We start from the raw sequence: 16,756 nt of genomic DNA on the forward strand, positions 1-16,756 counted from the left end.
AGCGACAGGCCGGTCCAGCGTAGGAAGAAAGTCGAGCTGCGCGGCGAAGGCAAACGCCAGCGGCGTTGACGTTTTTATCTCTGCGGGTGAAAGTCAGCTCCTTGAAAGGATCACACCGGCGGTGGGTGTAGCTGCCTGAGGTCAGCGGGCAGCACGTCCGGACGTGTTGGGAGGCAACTTGAACCAGTCGGTAAGCTGCGGCCCAAACCCTAACCTGACGTGTACATGAAGCTGCGAGAGTCAGGTACTGTACCGGCAGAATCTGGCAGTTTCGGATCAGCACTCAAGACGATTTTTTCATGCCAGCACAGGCCGAATCTGTGGAGATCAGCCAGTGGCTCAGGATCTCCCAGAGTGACAGATTTTCAGGGAGACAATGGCGTGACATTAGTGGAGGTGCGCAGCAAAGCATCAGCAAGGGAGAGGCACTGCTGGGCTCTCCTTCGATAGCTCAGCTGGTAGAGCGGAGGACTGTGGTCTGTCGCAAATCTGTCGTTCCTTAGATCGCCGGCTCGAAGGAGCCTCGGCTGCTTTTTGGAAAGAGTGCGCATTCACCAGCACGCGGGCCACAGCAACACAGATGAGCTGAAAACGCGACAACGCTTTCAGGACGCATCGGCACACACCCTTGCCTCTCTGCAACGAGTCAGCTGTCTCCCTGCCGCGGTTGCAGCTGACGGCCAGCAGGGTGCCCTTTTTTCAACCCCAACACACAAAAGCGCTTTGTGCTCACTGCAACCAAATGAAGTCTTCTATCAGTCAGGCGGGGCCCTGCGACGTCACCTCACGCTCGTGGTGGCTGCGCCAAGGTTGAAGTCGTTTCGACCTCCAGTCAGCAATTGCCATCTCCTCAGCACTTCTTTCCTCGTCCATGTGTCGTTCCGCCTCGCCTGAGTCCACCAGCTGCCGCTGCTGCTCCTCCGACAAGTTGGTCGTTTCACCGAGACCGGCATCAGCAATGTTTGGTCTCAGCCTTCCGACGGATGAGAGAATTTCCTGCACATCCCGGAGCGTGGCTGCTTAGGATCCACTGCGGAAGGAGTGAAGTCAGGGCTGGCTGTCCAACTGGGGGATTAGCTCAAATGGTAGAGCGCTCGCTTTGCATGCGAGAGGTAGCGGGATCGATGCCCGCATTCTCCACTTGCTTTTAAAACGGCAAGTGCAACCTCTCACTCGGCTGGTCTGCAGCAGCCGGAATACCGTTTGCGTACGCCGCCTCCCTGAGAGTGGTCCCGAAAGATCAAAAGCTTCACGCGTGAGCGACAGGCCGGTCCAGCGTAGGAAGAAAGTCGAGCTGCGCGGCGAAGGCAAACGCCAGCGGCGTTGATGTTTTTATCTCTGCGGGTGAAAGTCAGCTCCTTGAAAGGATCACACCGGCGGTGGGTGTAGCTGCCTGAGGTCAGCGGGCAGCACGTCCGGACGTGTTGGGAGGCAACTTGAACCAGTCGGTAAGCTGCGGCCCAAACCCTAACCTGACGTGTACATGAAGCTGCGAGAGTCAGGTACTGTACCGGCAGAATCTGGCAGTTTCGGATCAGCACTCAAGACGATTTTTTCATGCCAGCACAGGCCGAATCTGTGGAGATCAGCCAGTGGCTCAGGATCTCCCAGAGTGACAGATTTTCAGGGAGACAATGGCGTGACATTAGTGGAGGTGCGCAGCAAAGCATCAGCAAGGGAGAGGCACTGCTGGGCTCTCCTTCGATAGCTCAGCTGGTAGAGCGGAGGACTGTGGTCTGTCGCAAATCTGTCGTTCCTTAGATCGCCGGCTCGAAGGAGCCTCGGCTGCTTTTTGGAAAGAGTGCGCATTCACCAGCACGCGGGCCACAGCAACACAGATGAGCTGAAAACGCGACAACGCTTTCAGGACGCATCGGCACACACCCTTGCCTCTCTGCAACGAGTCAGCTGTCTCCCTGCCGCGGTTGCAGCTGACGGCCAGCAGGGTGCCCTTTTTTCAACCCCAACACACAAAAGCGCTTTGTGCTCACTGCAACCAAATGAAGTCTTCTATCAGTCAGGCGGGGCCCTGCGACGTCACCTCACGCTCGTGGTGGCTGCGCCAAGGTTGAAGTCGTTTCGACCTCCAGTCAGCAATTGCCATCTCCTCAGCACTTCTTTCCTCGTCCATGTGTCGTTCCGCCTCGCCTGAGTCCACCAGCTGCCGCTGCTGCTCCTCCGACAAGTTGGTCGTTTCACCGAGACCGGCATCAGCAATGTTTGGTCTCAGCCGTCCGACGGATGAGAGAATTTCCTGCACATCCCGGAGCGTGGCTGCTTAGGATCCACTGCGGAAGGAGTGAAGTCAGGGCTGGCTGTCCAACTGGGGGATTAGCTCAAATGGTAGAGCGCTCGCTTTGCATGCGAGAGGTAGCGGGATCGATGCCCGCATTCTCCACTTGCTTTTAAAACGGCAAGTGCAACCTCTCACTCGGCTGGTCTGCAGCAGCCGGAATACCGTTTGCGTACGCCGCCTCCCTGAGAGTGGTCCCGAAAGATCAAAAGCTTCACGCGTGAGCGACAGGCCGGTCCAGCGTAGGAAGAAAGTCGAGCTGCGCGGCGAAGGCAAACGCCAGCGGCGTTGACGTTTTTATCTCTGCGGGTGAAAGTCAGCTCCTTGAAAGGATCACACCGGCGGTGGGTGTAGCTGCCTGAGGTCAGCGGGCAGCACGTCCGGACGTGTTGGGAGGCAACTTGAACCAGTCGGTAAGCTGCGGCCCAAACCCTAACCTGACGTGTACGTGAAGCTGCGAGAGTCAGGTACTGTACCGGCAGAATCTGGCAGTTTCGGATCAGCACTCAAGACGATTTTTTCATGCCAGCACAGGCCGAATCTGTGGAGATCAGCCAGTGGCTCAGGATCTCCCAGAGTGACAGATTTTCAGGGAGACAATGGCGTGACATTAGTGGAGGTGCGCAGCAAAGCATCAGCAAGGGAGAGGCACTGCTGGGCTCTCCTTCGATAGCTCAGCTGGTAGAGCGGAGGACTGTGGTCTGTCGCAAATCTGTCGTTCCTTAGATCGCCGGCTCGAAGGAGCCTCGGCTGCTTTTTGGAAAGAGTGCGCATTCACCAGCACGCGGGCCACAGCAACACAGATGAGCTGAAAACGCGACAACGCTTTCAGGACGCATCGGCACACACCCTTGCCTCTCTGCAACGAGTCAGCTGTCTCCCTGCCGCGGTTGCAGCTGACGGCCAGCAGGGTGCCCTTTTTTCAACCCCAACACACAAAAGCGCTTTGTGCTCACTGCAACCAAATGAAGTCTTCTATCAGTCAGGCGGGGCCCTGCGACGTCACCTCACGCTCGTGGTGGCTGCGCCAAGGTTGAAGTCGTTTCGACCTCCAGTCAGCAATTGCCATCTCCTCAGCACTTCTTTCCTCGTCCATGTGTCGTTCCGCCTCGCCTGAGTCCACCAGCTGCCGCTGCTGCTCCTCCGACAAGTTGGTCGTTTCACCGAGACCGGCATCAGCAATGTTTGGTCTCAGCCGTCCGACGGATGAGAGAATTTCCTGCACATCCCGGAGCGTGGCTGCTTAGGATCCACTGCGGAAGGAGTGAAGTCAGGGCTGGCTGTCCAACTGGGGGATTAGCTCAAATGGTAGAGCGCTCGCTTTGCATGCAAGAGGTAGCGGGATCGATGCCCGCATTCTCCACTTGCTTTTAAAACGGCAAGTGCAACCTCTCACTCGGCTGGTCTGCAGCAGCCGGAATACCGTTTGCGTACGCCGCCTCCCTGAGAGTGGTCCCGAAAGATCAAAAGCTTCACGCGTGAGCGACAGGCCGGTCCAGCGTAGGAAGAAAGTCGAGCTGCGCGGCGAAGGCAAACGCCAGCGGCGTTGACGTTTTTATCTCTGCGGGTGAAAGTCAGCTCCTTGAAAGGATCACACCGGCAGTGGGTGTAGCTGCCTGAGGTCAGCGGGCAGCACGTCCGGACGTGTTGGGAGGCAACTTGAACCAGTCGGTAAGCTGCGGCCCAAACCCTAACCTGACGTGTACGTGAAGCTGCGAGAGTCAGGTACTGTACCGGCAGAATCTGGCAGTTTCGGATCAGCACTCAAGACGATTTCTTCATGCCAGCACAGGCCGAATCTGTGGAGATCAGCCAGTGGCTCAGGATCTCCCAGAGTGACAGATTTTCAGGGAGACAATGGCGTGACATTAGTGGAGGTGCGCAGCAAAGCATCAGCAAGGGAGAGGCACTGCTGGGCTCTCCTTCGATAGCTCAGCTGGTAGAGCGGAGGACTGTGGTCTGTCGCAAATCTGTCGTTCCTTAGATCGCCGGCTCGAAGGAGCCTCGGCTGCTTTTTGGAAAGAGTGCGCATTCACCAGCACGCGGGCCACAGCAACACAGATGAGCTGAAAACGCGACAACGCTTTCAGGACGCATCGGCACACACCCTTGCCTCTCTGCAACGAGTCAGCTGTCTCCCTGCCGCGGTTGCAGCTGACGGCCAGCAGGGTGCCCTTTTTTCAACCCCAACACACAAAAGCGCTTTGTGCTCACTGCAACCAAATGAAGTCTTCTATCAGTCAGGCGGGGCCCTGCGACGTCACCTCACGCTCGTGGTGGCTGCGCCAAGGTTGAAGTCGTTTCGACCTCCAGTCAGCAATTGCCATCTCCTCAGCACTTCTTTCCTCGTCCATGTGTCGTTCCGCCTCGCCTGAGTCCACCAGCTGCCGCTGCTGCTCCTCCGACAAGTTGGTCGTTTCACCGAGACCGGCATCAGCAATGTTTGGTCTCAGCCGTCCGACGGATGAGAGAATTTCCTGCACATCCCGGAGCGTGGCTGCTTAGGATCCACTGCGGAAGGAGTGAAGTCAGGGCTGGCTGTCCAACTGGGGGATTAGCTCAAATGGTAGAGCGCTCGCTTTGCATGCGAGAGGTAGCGGGATCGATGCCCGCATTCTCCACTTGCTTTTAAAACGGCAAGTGCAACCTCTCACTCGGCTGGTCTGCAGCAGCCGGAATACCGTTTGCGTACGCCGCCTCCCTGAGAGTGGTCCCGAAAGATCAAAAGCTTCACGCGTGAGCGACAGGCCGGTCCAGCGTAGGAAGAAAGTCGAGCTGCGCGGCGAAGGCAAACGCCAGCGGCGTTGACGTTTTTATCTCTGCGGGTGAAAGTCAGCTCCTTGAAAGGATCACACCGGCGGTGGGTGTAGCTGCCTGAGGTCAGCGGGCAGCACGTCCGGACGTGTTGGGAGGCAACTTGAACCAGTCGGTAAGCTGCGGCCCAAACCCTAACCTGACGTGTACGTGAAGCTGCGAGAGTCAGGTACTGTACCGGCAGAATCTGGCAGTTTCGGATCAGCACTCAAGACGATTTTTTCATGCCAGCACAGGCCGAATCTGTGGAGATCAGCCAGTGGCTCAGGATCTCCCAGAGTGACAGATTTTCAGGGAGACAATGGCGTGACATTAGTGGAGGTGCGCAGCAAAGCATCAGCAAGGGAGAGGCACTGCTGGGCTCTCCTTCGATAGCTCAGCTGGTAGAGCGGAGGACTGTGGTCTGTCGCAAATCTGTCGTTCCTTAGATCGCCGGCTCGAAGGAGCCTCGGCTGCTTTTTGGAAAGAGTGCGCATTCACCAGCACGCGGGCCACAGCAACACAGATGAGCTGAAAACGCGACAACGCTTTCAGGACGCATCGGCACACACCCTTGCCTCTCTGCAACGAGTCAGCTGTCTCCCTGCCGCGGTTGCAGCTGACGGCCAGCAGGGTGCCCTTTTTTCAACCCCAACACACAAAAGCGCTTTGTGCTCACTGCAACCAAATGAAGTCTTCTATCAGTCAGGCGGGGCCCTGCGACGTCACCTCACGCTCGTGGTGGCTGCGCCAAGGTTGAAGTCGTTTCGACCTCCAGTCAGCAATTGCCATCTCCTCAGCACTTCTTTCCTCGTCCATGTGTCGTTCCGCCTCGCCTGAGTCCACCAGCTGCCGCTGCTGCTCCTCCGACAAGTTGGTCGTTTCACCGAGACCGGCATCAGCAATGTTTGGTCTCAGCCGTCCGACGGATGAGAGAATTTCCTGCACATCCCGGAGCGTGGCTGCTTAGGATCCACTGCGGAAGGAGTGAAGTCAGGGCTGGCTGTCCAACTGGGGGATTAGCTCAAATGGTAGAGCGCTCGCTTTGCATGCAAGAGGTAGCGGGATCGATGCCCGCATTCTCCACTTGCTTTTAAAACGGCAAGTGCAACCTCTCACTCGGCTGGTCTGCAGCAGCCGGAATACCGTTTGCGTACGCCGCCTCCCTGAGAGTGGTCCCGAAAGATCAAAAGCTTCACGCGTGAGCGACAGGCCGGTCCAGCGTAGGAAGAAAGTCGAGCTGCGCGGCGAAGGCAAACGCCAGCGGCGTTGACGTTTTTATCTCTGCGGGTGAAAGTCAGCTCCTTGAAAGGATCACACCGGCAGTGGGTGTAGCTGCCTGAGGTCAGCGGGCAGCACGTCCGGACGTGTTGGGAGGCAACTTGAACCAGTCGGTAAGCTGCGGCCCAAACCCTAACCTGACGTGTACGTGAAGCTGCGAGAGTCAGGTACTGTACCGGCAGAATCTGGCAGTTTCGGATCAGCACTCAAGACGATTTTTTCATGCCAGCACAGGCCGAATCTGTGGAGATCAGCCAGTGGCTCAGGATCTCCCAGAGTGACAGATTTTCAGGGAGACAATGGCGTGACATTAGTGGAGGTGCGCAGCAAAGCATCAGCAAGGGAGAGGCACTGCTGGGCTCTCCTTCGATAGCTCAGCTGGTAGAGCGGAGGACTGTGGTCTGTCGCAAATCTGTCGTTCCTTAGATCGCCGGCTCGAAGGAGCCTCGGCTGCTTTTTGGAAAGAGTGCGCATTCACCAGCACGCGGGCCACAGCAACACAGATGAGCTGAAAACGCGACAACGCTTTCAGGACGCATCGGCACACACCCTTGCCTCTCTGCAACGAGTCAGCTGTCTCCCTGCCGCGGTTGCAGCTGACGGCCAGCAGGGTGCCCTTTTTTCAACCCCAACACACAAAAGCGCTTTGTGCTCACTGCAACCAAATGAAGTCTTCTATCAGTCAGGCGGGGCCCTGCGACGTCACCTCACGCTCGTGGTGGCTGCGCCAAGGTTGAAGTCGTTTCGACCTCCAGTCAGCAATTGCCATCTCCTCAGCACTTCTTTCCTCGTCCATGTGTCGTTCCGCCTCGCCTGAGTCCACCAGCTGCCGCTGCTGCTCCTCCGACAAGTTGGTCGTTTCACCGAGACCGGCATCAGCAATGTTTGGTCTCAGCCGTCCGACGGATGAGAGAATTTCCTGCACATCCCGGAGCGTGGCTGCTTAGGATCCACTGCGGAAGGAGTGAAGTCAGGGCTGGCTGTCCAACTGGGGGATTAGCTCAAATGGTAGAGCGCTCGCTTTGCATGCGAGAGGTAGCGGGATCGATGCCCGCATTCTCCACTTGCTTTTAAAACGGCAAGTGCAACCTCTCACTCGGCTGGTCTGCAGCAGCCGGAATACCGTTTGCGTACGCCGCCTCCCTGAGAGTGGTCCCGAAAGATCAAAAGCTTCACGCGTGAGCGACAGGCCGGTCCAGCGTAGGAAGAAAGTCGAGCTGCGCGGCGAAGGCAAACGCCAGCGGCGTTGACGTTTTTATCTCTGCGGGTGAAAGTCAGCTCCTTGAAAGGATCACACCGGCGGTGGGTGTAGCTGCCTGAGGTCAGCGGGCAGCACGTCCGGACGTGTTGGGAGGCAACTTGAACCAGTCGGTAAGCTGCGGCCCAAACCCTAACCTGACGTGTACGTGAAGCTGCGAGAGTCAGGTACTGTACCGGCAGAATCTGGCAGTTTCGGATCAGCACTCAAGACGATTTTTTCATGCCAGCACAGGCCGAATCTGTGGAGATCAGCCAGTGGCTCAGGATCTCCCAGAGTGACAGATTTTCAGGGAGACAATGGCGTGACATTAGTGGTGGTGCGCAGCAAAGCATCAGCAAGGGAGAGGCACTGCTGGGCTCTCCTTCGATAGCTCAGCTGGTAGAGCGGAGGACTGTGGTCTGTCGCAAATCTGTCGTTCCTTAGATCGCCGGCTCGAAGGAGCCTCGGCTGCTTTTTGGAAAGAGTGCGCATTCACCAGCACGCGGGCCACAGCAACACAGATGAGCTGAAAACGCGACAACGCTTTCAGGACGCATCGGCACACACCCTTGCCTCTCTGCAACGAGTCAGCTGTCTCCCTGCCGCGGTTGCAGCTGACGGCCAGCAGGGTGCCCTTTTTTCAACCCCAACACACAAAAGCGCTTTGTGCTCACTGCAACCAAATGAAGTCTTCTATCAGTCAGGCGGGGCCCTGCGACGTCACCTCACGCTCGTGGTGGCTGCGCCAAGGTTGAAGTCGTTTCGACCTCCAGTCAGCAATTGCCATCTCCTCAGCACTTCTTTCCTCGTCCATGTGTCGTTCCGCCTCGCCTGAGTCCACCAGCTGCCGCTGCTGCTCCTCCGACAAGTTGGTCGTTTCACCGAGACCGGCATCAGCAATGTTTGGTCTCAGCCGTCCGACGGATGAGAGAATTTCCTGCACATCCCGGAGCGTGGCTGCTTAGGATCCACTGCGGAAGGAGTAAAGTCAGGGCTGGCTGTCCAACTGGGGGATTAGCTCAAATGGTAGAGCGCTCGCTTTGCATGCGAGAGGTAGCGGGATCGATGCCCGCATTCTCCACTTGCTTTTAAAACGGCAAGTGCAACCTCTCACTCGGCTGGTCTGCAGCAGCCGGAATACCGTTTGCGTACGCCGCCTCCCTGAGAGTGGTCCCGAAAGATCAAAAGCTTCACGCGTGAGCGACAGGCCGGTCCAGCGTAGGAAGAAAGTCGAGCTGCGCGGCGAAGGCAAACGCCAGCGGCGTTGACGTTTTTATCTCTGCGGGTGAAAGTCAGCTCCTTGAAAGGATCACACCGGCGGTGGGTGTAGCTGCCTGAGGTCAGCGGGCAGCACGTCCGGACGTGTTGGGAGGCAACTTGAACCAGTCGGTAAGCTGCGGCCCAAACCCTAACCTGACGTGTACGTGAAGCTGCGAGAGTCAGGTACTGTACCGGCAGAATCTGGCAGTTTCGGATCAGCACTCAAGACGATTTTTTCATGCCAGCACAGGCCGAATCTGTGGAGATCAGCCAGTGGCTCAGGATCTCCCAGAGTGACAGATTTTCAGGGAGACAATGGCGTGACATTAGTGGAGGTGCGCAGCAAAGCATCAGCAAGGGAGAGGCACTGCTGGGCTCTCCTTCGATAGCTCAGCTGGTAGAGCGGAGGACTGTGGTCTGTCGCAAATCTGTCGTTCCTTAGATCGCCGGCTCGAAGGAGCCTCGGCTGCTTTTTGGAAAGAGTGCGCATTCACCAGCACGCGGGCCACAGCAACACAGATGAGCTGAAAACGCGACAACGCTTTCAGGACGCATCGGCACACACCCTTGCCTCTCTGCAACGAGTCAGCTGTCTCCCTGCCGCGGTTGCAGCTGACGGCCAGCAGGGTGCCCTTTTTTCAACCCCAACACACAAAAGCGCTTTGTGCTCACTGCAACCAAATGAAGTCTTCTATCAGTCAGGCGGGGCCCTGCGACGTCACCTCACGCTCGTGGTGGCTGCGCCAAGGTTGAAGTCGTTTCGACCTCCAGTCAGCAATTGCCATCTCCTCAGCACTTCTTTCCTCGTCCATGTGTCGTTCCGCCTCGCCTGAGTCCACCAGCTGCCGCTGCTGCTCCTCCGACAAGTTGGTCGTTTCACCGAGACCGGCATCAGCAATGTTTGGTCTCAGCCGTCCGACGGATGAGAGAATTTCCTGCACATCCCGGAGCGTGGCTGCTTAGGATCCACTGCGGAAGGAGTGAAGTCAGGGCTGGCTGTCCAACTGGGGGATTAGCTCAAATGGTAGAGCGCTCGCTTTGCATGCGAGAGGTAGCGGGATCGATGCCCGCATTCTCCACTTGCTTTTAAAACGGCAAGTGCAACCTCTCACTCGGCTGGTCTGCAGCAGCCGGAATACCGTTTGCGTACGCCGCCTCCCTGAGAGTGGTCCCGAAAGATCAAAAGCTTCACGCGTGAGCGACAGGCCGGTCCAGCGTAGGAAGAAAGTCGAGCTGCGCGGCGAAGGCAAACGCCAGCGGCGTTGACGTTTTTATCTCTGCGGGTGAAAGTCAGCTCCTTGAAAGGATCACACCGGCGGTGGGTGTAGCTGCCTGAGGTCAGCGGGCAGCACGTCCGGACGTGTTGGGAGGCAACTTGAACCAGTCGGTAAGCTGCGGCCCAAACCCTAACCTGACGTGTACGTGAAGCTGCGAGAGTCAGGTACTGTACCGGCAGAATCTGGCAGTTTCGGATCAGCACTCAAGACGATTTTTTCATGCCAGCACAGGCCGAATCTGTGGAGATCAGCCAGTGGCTCAGGATCTCCCAGAGTGACAGATTTTCAGGGAGACAATGGCGTGACATTAGTGGAGGTGCGCAGCAAAGCATCAGCAAGGGAGAGGCACTGCTGGGCTCTCCTTCGATAGCTCAGCTGGTAGAGCGGAGGACTGTGGTCTGTCGCAAATCTGTCGTTCCTTAGATCGCCGGCTCGAAGGAGCCTCGGCTGCTTTTTGGAAAGAGTGCGCATTCACCAGCACGCGGGCCACAGCAACACAGATGAGCTGAAAACGCGACAACGCTTTCAGGACGCATCGGCACACACCCTTGCCTCTCTGCAACGAGTCAGCTGTCTCCCTGCCGCGGTTGCAGCTGACGGCCAGCAGGGTGCCCTTTTTTCAACCCCAACACACAAAAGCGCTTTGTGCTCACTGCAACCAAATGAAGTCTTCTATCAGTCAGGCGGGGCCCTGCGACGTCACCTCACGCTCGTGGTGGCTGCGCCAAGGTTGAAGTCGTTTCGACCTCCAGTCAGCAATTGCCATCTCCTCAGCACTTCTTTCCTCGTCCATGTGTCGTTCCGCCTCGCCTGAGTCCACCAGCTGCCGCTGCTGCTCCTCCGACAAGTTGGTCGTTTCACCGAGACCGGCATCAGCAATGTTTGGTCTCAGCCGTCCGACGGATGAGAGAATTTCCTGCACATCCCGGAGCGTGGCTGCTTAGGATCCACTGCGGAAGGAGTGAAGTCAGGGCTGGCTGTCCAACTGGGGGATTAGCTCAAATGGTAGAGCGCTCGCTTTGCATGCGAGAGGTAGCGGGATCGATGCCCGCATTCTCCACTTGCTTTTAAAACGGCAAGTGCAACCTCTCACTCGGCTGGTCTGCAGCAGCCGGAATACCGTTTGCGTACGCCGCCTCCCTGAGAGTGGTCCCGAAAGATCAAAAGCTTCACGCGTGAGCGACAGGCCGGTCCAGCGTAGGAAGAAAGTCGAGCTGCGCGGCGAAGGCAAACGCCAGCGGCGTTGACGTTTTTATCTCTGCGGGTGAAAGTCAGCTCCTTGAAAGGATCACACCGGCGGTGGGTGTAGCTGCCTGAGGTCAGCGGGCAGCACGTCCGGACGTGTTGGGAGGCAACTTGAACCAGTCGGTAAGCTGCGGCCCAAACCCTAACCTGACGTGTACGTGAAGCTGCGAGAGTCAGGTACTGTACCGGCAGAATCTGGCAGTTTCGGATCAGCACTCAAGACGATTTTTTCATGCCAGCACAGGCCGAATCTGTGGAGATCAGCCAGTGGCTCAGGATCTCCCAGAGTGACAGATTTTCAGGGAGACAATGGCGTGACATTAGTGGAGGTGCGCAGCAAAGCATCAGCAAGGGAGAGGCACTGCTGGGCTCTCCTTCGATAGCTCAGCTGGTAGAGCGGAGGACTGTGGTCTGTCGCAAATCTGTCGTTCCTTAGATCGCCGGCTCGAAGGAGCCTCGGCTGCTTTTTGGAAAGAGTGCGCATTCACCAGCACGCGGGCCACAGCAACACAGATGAGCTGAAAACGCGACAACGCTTTCAGGACGCATCGGCACACACCCTTGCCTCTCTGCAACGAGTCAGCTGTCTCCCTGCCGCGGTTGCAGCTGACGGCCAGCAGGGTGCCCTTTTTTCAACCCCAACACACAAAAGCGCTTTGTGCTCACTGCAACCAAATGAAGTCTTCTATCAGTCAGGCGGGGCCCTGCGACGTCACCTCACGCTCGTGGTGGCTGCGCCAAGGTTGAAGTCGTTTCGACCTCCAGTCAGCAATTGCCATCTCCTCAGCACTTCTTTCCTCGTCCATGTGTCGTTCCGCCTCGCCTGAGTCCACCAGCTGCCGCTGCTGCTCCTCCGACAAGTTGGTCGTTTCACCGAGACCGGCATCAGCAATGTTTGGTCTCAGCCGTCCGACGGATGAGAGAATTTCCTGCACATCCCGGAGCGTGGCTGCTTAGGATCCACTGCGGAAGGAGTGAAGTCAGGGCTGGCTGTCCAACTGGGGGATTAGCTCAAATGGTAGAGCGCTCGCTTTGCATGCGAGAGGTAGCGGGATCGATGCCCGCATTCTCCACTTGCTTTTAAAACGGCAAGTGCAACCTCTCACTCGGCTGGTCTGCAGCAGCCGGAATACCGTTTGCGTACGCCGCCTCCCTGAGAGTGGTCCCGAAAGATCAAAAGCTTCACGCGTGAGCGACAGGCCGGTCCAGCGTAGGAAGAAAGTCGAGCTGCGCGGCGAAGGCAAACGCCAGCGGCGTTGACGTTTTTATCTCTGCGGGTGAAAGTCAGCTCCTTGAAAGGATCACACCGGCGGTGGGTGTAGCTGCCTGAGGTCAGCGGGCAGCACGTCCGGACGTGTTGGGAGGCAACTTGAACCAGTCGGTAAGCTGCGGCCCAAACCCTAACCTGACGTGTACGTGAAGCTGCGAGAGTCAGGTACTGTACCGGCAGAATCTGGCAGTTTCGGATCAGCACTCAAGACGATTTTTTCATGCCAGCACAGGCCGAATCTGTGGAGATCAGCCAGTGGCTCAGGATCTCCCAGAGTGACAGATTTTCAGGGAGACAATGGCGTGACATTAGTGGAGGTGCGCAGCAAAGCATCAGCAAGGGAGAGGCACTGCTGGGCTCTCCTTCGATAGCTCAGCTGGTAGAGCGGAGGACTGTGGTCTGTCGCAAATCTGTCGTTCCTTAGATCGCCGGCTCGAAGGAGCCTCGGCTGCTTTTTGGAAAGAGTGCGCATTCACCAGCACGCGGGCCACAGCAACACAGATGAGCTGAAAACGCGACAACGCTTTCAGGACGCATCGGCACACACCCTTGCCTCTCTGCAACGAGTCAGCTGTCTCCCTGCCGCGGTTGCAGCTGACGGCCAGCAGGGTGCCCTTTTTTCAACCCCAACACACAAAAGCGCTTTGTGCTCACTGCAACCAAATGAAGTCTTCTATCAGTCAGGCGGGGCCCTGCGACGTCACCTCACGCTCGTGGTGGCTGCGCCAAGGTTGAAGTCGTTTCGACCTCCAGTCAGCAATTGCCATCTCCTCAGCACTTCTTTCCTCGTCCATGTGTCGTTCCGCCTCGCCTGAGTCCACCAGCTGCCGCTGCTGCTCCTCCGACAAGTTGGTCGTTTCACCGAGACCGGCATCAGCAATGTTTGGTCTCAGCCGTCCGACGGATGAGAGAATTTCCTGCACATCCCGGAGCGTGGCTGCTTAGGATCCACTGCGGAAGGAGTGAAGTCAGGGCTGGCTGTCCAACTGGGGGATTAGCTCAAATGGTAGAGCGCTCGCTTTGCATGCGAGAGGTAGCGGGATCGATGCCCGCATTCTCCACTTGCTTTTAAAACGGCAAGTGCAACCTCTCACTCGGCTGGTCTGCAGCAGCCGGAATACCGTTTGCGTACGCCGCCTCCCTGAGAGTGGTCCCGAAAGATCAAAAGCTTCACGCGTGAGCGACAGGCCGGTCCAGCGTAGGAAGAAAGTCGAGCTGCGCGGCGAAGGCAAACGCCAGCGGCGTTGACGTTTTTATCTCTGCGGGTGAAAGTCAGCTCCTTGAAAGGATCACACCGGCGGTGGGTGTAGCTGCCTGAGGTCAGCGGGCAGCACGTCTGGACGTGTTGGGAGGCAACTTGAACCAGTCGGTAAGCTGCGGCCCAAACCCTAACCTGACGTGTACGTGAAGCTGCGAGAGTCAGGTACTGTACCGGCAGAATCTGGCAGTTTCGGATCAGCACTCAAGACGATTTTTTCATGCCAGCACAGGCCGAATCTGTGGAGATCAGCCAGTGGCTCAGGATCTCCCAGAGTGACAGATTTTCAGGGAGACAATGGCGTGACATTAGTGGAGGTGCGCAGCAAAGCATCAGCAAGGGAGAGGCACTGCTGGGCTCTCCTTCGATAGCTCAGCTGGTAGAGCGGAGGACTGTGGTCTGTCGCAAATCTGTCGTTCCTTAGATCGCCGGCTCGAAGGAGCCTCGGCTGCTTTTTGGAAAGAGTGCGCATTCACCAGCACGCGGGCCACAGCAACACAGATGAGCTGAAAACGCGACAACGCTTTCAGGACGCATCGGCACACACCCTTGCCTCTCTGCAACGAGTCAGCTGTCTCCCTGCCGCGGTTGCAGCTGACGGCCAGCAGGGTGCCCTTTTTTCAACCCCAACACACAAAAGCGCTTTGTGCTCACTGCAACCAAATGAAGTCTTCTATCAGTCAGGCGGGGCCCTGCGACGTCACCTCACGCTCGTGGTGGCTGCGCCAAGGTTGAAGTCGTTTCGACCTCCAGTCAGCAATTGCCATCTCCTCAGCACTTCTTTCCTCGTCCATGTGTCGTTCCGCCTCGCCTGAGTCCACCAGCTGCCGCTGCTGCTCCTCCGACAAGTTGGTCGTTTCACCGAGACCGGCATCAGCAATGTTTGGTCTCAGCCGTCCGACGGATGAGAGAATTTCCTGCACATCCCGGAGCGTGGCTGCTTAGGATCCACTGCGGAAGGAGTGAAGTCAGGGCTGGCTGTCCAACTGGGGGATTAGCTCAAATGGTAGAGCGCTCGCTTTGCATGCGAGAGGTAGCGGGATCGATGCCCGCATTCTCCACTTGCTTTTAAAACGGCAAGTGCAACCTCTCACTCGGCTGGTCTGCAGCAGCCGGAATACCGTTTGCGTACGCCGCCTCCCTGAGAGTGGTCCCGAAAGATCAAAAGCTTCACGCGTGAGCGACAGGCCGGTCCAGCGTAGGAAGAAAGTCGAGCTGCGCGGCGAAGGCAAACGCCAGCGGCGTTGACGTTTTTATCTCTGCGGGTGAAAGTCAGCTCCTTGAAAGGATCACACCGGCGGTGGGTGTAGCTGCCTGAGGTCAGCGGGCAGCACGTCCGGACGTGTTGGGAGGCAACTTGAACCAGTCGGTAAGCTGCGGCCCAAACCCTAACCTGACGTGTACGTGAAGCTGCGAGAGTCAGGTACTGTACCGGCAGAATCTGGCAGTTTCGGATCAGCACTCAAGACGATTTTTTCATGCCAGCACAGGCCGAATCTGTGGAGATCAGCCAGTGGCTCAGGATCTCCCAGAGTGACAGATTTTCAGGGAGACAATGGCGTGACATTAGTGGAGGTGCGCAGCAAAGCATCAGCAAGGGAGAGGCACTGCTGGGCTCTCCTTCGATAGCTCAGCTGGTAGAGCGGAGGACTGTGGTCTGTCTCAAATCTGTCATTCCTTAGATCGCCGGCTCGAAGGAGCCTCGGCTGCTTTTTGGAAAGAGTGCGCATTCACCAGCACGCGGGCCACAGCAACACAGATGAGCTGAAAACGCGACAACGCTTTCAGGACGCATCGGCACACACCCTTGCCTCTCTGCAACGAGTCAGCTGTCTCCCTGCCGCGGTTGCAGCTGACGGCCAGCAGGGTGCCCTTTTTTCAACCCCAACACACAAAAGCGCTTTGTGCTCACTGCAACCAAATGAAGTCTTCTATCAGTCAGGCGGGGCCCTGCGACGTCACCTCACGCTCGTGGTGGCTGCGCCAAGGTTGAAGTCGTTTCGACCTCCAGTCAGCAATTGCCATCTCCTCAGCACTTCTTTCCTCGTCCATGTGTCGTTCCGCCTCGCCTGAGTCCACCAGCTGCCGCTGCTGCTCCTCCGACAAGTTGGTCGTTTCACCGAGACCGGCATCAGCAATGTTTGGTCTCAGCCGTCCGACGGATGAGAGAATTTCCTGCACATCCCGGAGCGTGGCTGCTTAGGATCCACTGCGGAAGGAGTGAAGTCAGGGCTGGCTGTCCAACTGGGGGATTAGCTCAAATGGTAGAGCGCTCGCTTTGCATGCGAGAGGTAGCGGGATCGATGCCCGCATTCTCCACTTGCTTTTAAAACGGCAAGTGCAACCTCTCACTCGGCTGGTCTGCAGCAGCCGGAATACCGTTTGCGTACGCCGCCTCCCTGAGAGTGGTCCCGAAAGATCAAAAGCTTCACGCGTGAGCGACAGGCCGGTCCAGCGTAGGAAGAAAGTCGAGCTGCGCGGCGAAGGCAAACGCCAGCGGCGTTGACGTTTTTATCTCTGCGGGTGAAAGTCAGCTCCTTGAAAGGATCACACCGGCGGTGGGTGTAGCTGCCTGAGGTCAGCGGGCAGCACGTCCGGACGTGTTGGGAGGCAACTTGAACCAGTCGGTAAGCTGCGGCCCAAACCCTAACCTGACGTGTACGTGAAGCTGCGAGAGTCAGGTACTGTACCGGCAGAATCTGGCAGTTTCGGATCAGCACTCAAGACGATTTTTTCATGCCAGCACAGGCCGAATCTGTGGAGATCAGCCAGTGGCTCAGGATCTCCCAGAGTGACAGATTTTCAGGGAGACAATGGCGTGACATTAGTGGAGGTGCGC

The 16,756-nt window shown here is 57.4% G+C and overlaps 11 non-coding genes across 11 annotated transcripts; all 11 read left to right on the plus strand.

Moving 5' to 3' along the window:
• The first annotated feature begins 1,067 nt into the window (after positions 1-1,067).
• On the plus strand, positions 1,068-1,140 carry trnaa-ugc (transfer RNA alanine (anticodon UGC)). The gene has a single exon. It is a non-coding gene; the product is annotated as a tRNA-Ala (tRNA).
• A 1,185-nt stretch (positions 1,141-2,325) lies between these two features.
• trnaa-ugc (transfer RNA alanine (anticodon UGC)) lies at positions 2,326-2,398 on the plus strand. Its single transcript has one exon. It is a non-coding gene; the product is annotated as a tRNA-Ala (tRNA).
• Positions 2,399-4,841: 2,443 nt separating this feature from the next.
• Positions 4,842-4,914, plus strand: trnaa-ugc (transfer RNA alanine (anticodon UGC)). Its single transcript has one exon. It is a non-coding gene; the product is annotated as a tRNA-Ala (tRNA).
• Positions 4,915-7,357: 2,443 nt separating this feature from the next.
• trnaa-ugc (transfer RNA alanine (anticodon UGC)) lies at positions 7,358-7,430 on the plus strand. The gene has a single exon. It is a non-coding gene; the product is annotated as a tRNA-Ala (tRNA).
• Positions 7,431-8,615: 1,185 nt separating this feature from the next.
• On the plus strand, positions 8,616-8,688 carry trnaa-ugc (transfer RNA alanine (anticodon UGC)). The gene has a single exon. It is a non-coding gene; the product is annotated as a tRNA-Ala (tRNA).
• A 1,185-nt stretch (positions 8,689-9,873) lies between these two features.
• Positions 9,874-9,946, plus strand: trnaa-ugc (transfer RNA alanine (anticodon UGC)). Its single transcript has one exon. It is a non-coding gene; the product is annotated as a tRNA-Ala (tRNA).
• A 1,185-nt stretch (positions 9,947-11,131) lies between these two features.
• On the plus strand, positions 11,132-11,204 carry trnaa-ugc (transfer RNA alanine (anticodon UGC)). Its single transcript has one exon. It is a non-coding gene; the product is annotated as a tRNA-Ala (tRNA).
• Positions 11,205-12,389: 1,185 nt separating this feature from the next.
• Positions 12,390-12,462, plus strand: trnaa-ugc (transfer RNA alanine (anticodon UGC)). Its single transcript has one exon. It is a non-coding gene; the product is annotated as a tRNA-Ala (tRNA).
• Positions 12,463-13,647: 1,185 nt separating this feature from the next.
• trnaa-ugc (transfer RNA alanine (anticodon UGC)) lies at positions 13,648-13,720 on the plus strand. The gene has a single exon. It is a non-coding gene; the product is annotated as a tRNA-Ala (tRNA).
• A 1,185-nt stretch (positions 13,721-14,905) lies between these two features.
• trnaa-ugc (transfer RNA alanine (anticodon UGC)) lies at positions 14,906-14,978 on the plus strand. Its single transcript has one exon. It is a non-coding gene; the product is annotated as a tRNA-Ala (tRNA).
• A 1,185-nt stretch (positions 14,979-16,163) lies between these two features.
• trnaa-ugc (transfer RNA alanine (anticodon UGC)) lies at positions 16,164-16,236 on the plus strand. Its single transcript has one exon. It is a non-coding gene; the product is annotated as a tRNA-Ala (tRNA).
• The last annotated feature ends 520 nt before the right edge of the window (positions 16,237-16,756 follow it).

This window comes from Chiloscyllium plagiosum, unplaced genomic scaffold (genome assembly GCF_037043375.1).
Source record: "Chiloscyllium plagiosum isolate Xiang-an unplaced genomic scaffold, Cpla_swu_hap1 HiC_scaffold_55, whole genome shotgun sequence".
NCBI lineage: Eukaryota > Metazoa > Chordata > Chondrichthyes > Orectolobiformes > Hemiscylliidae > Chiloscyllium > Chiloscyllium plagiosum.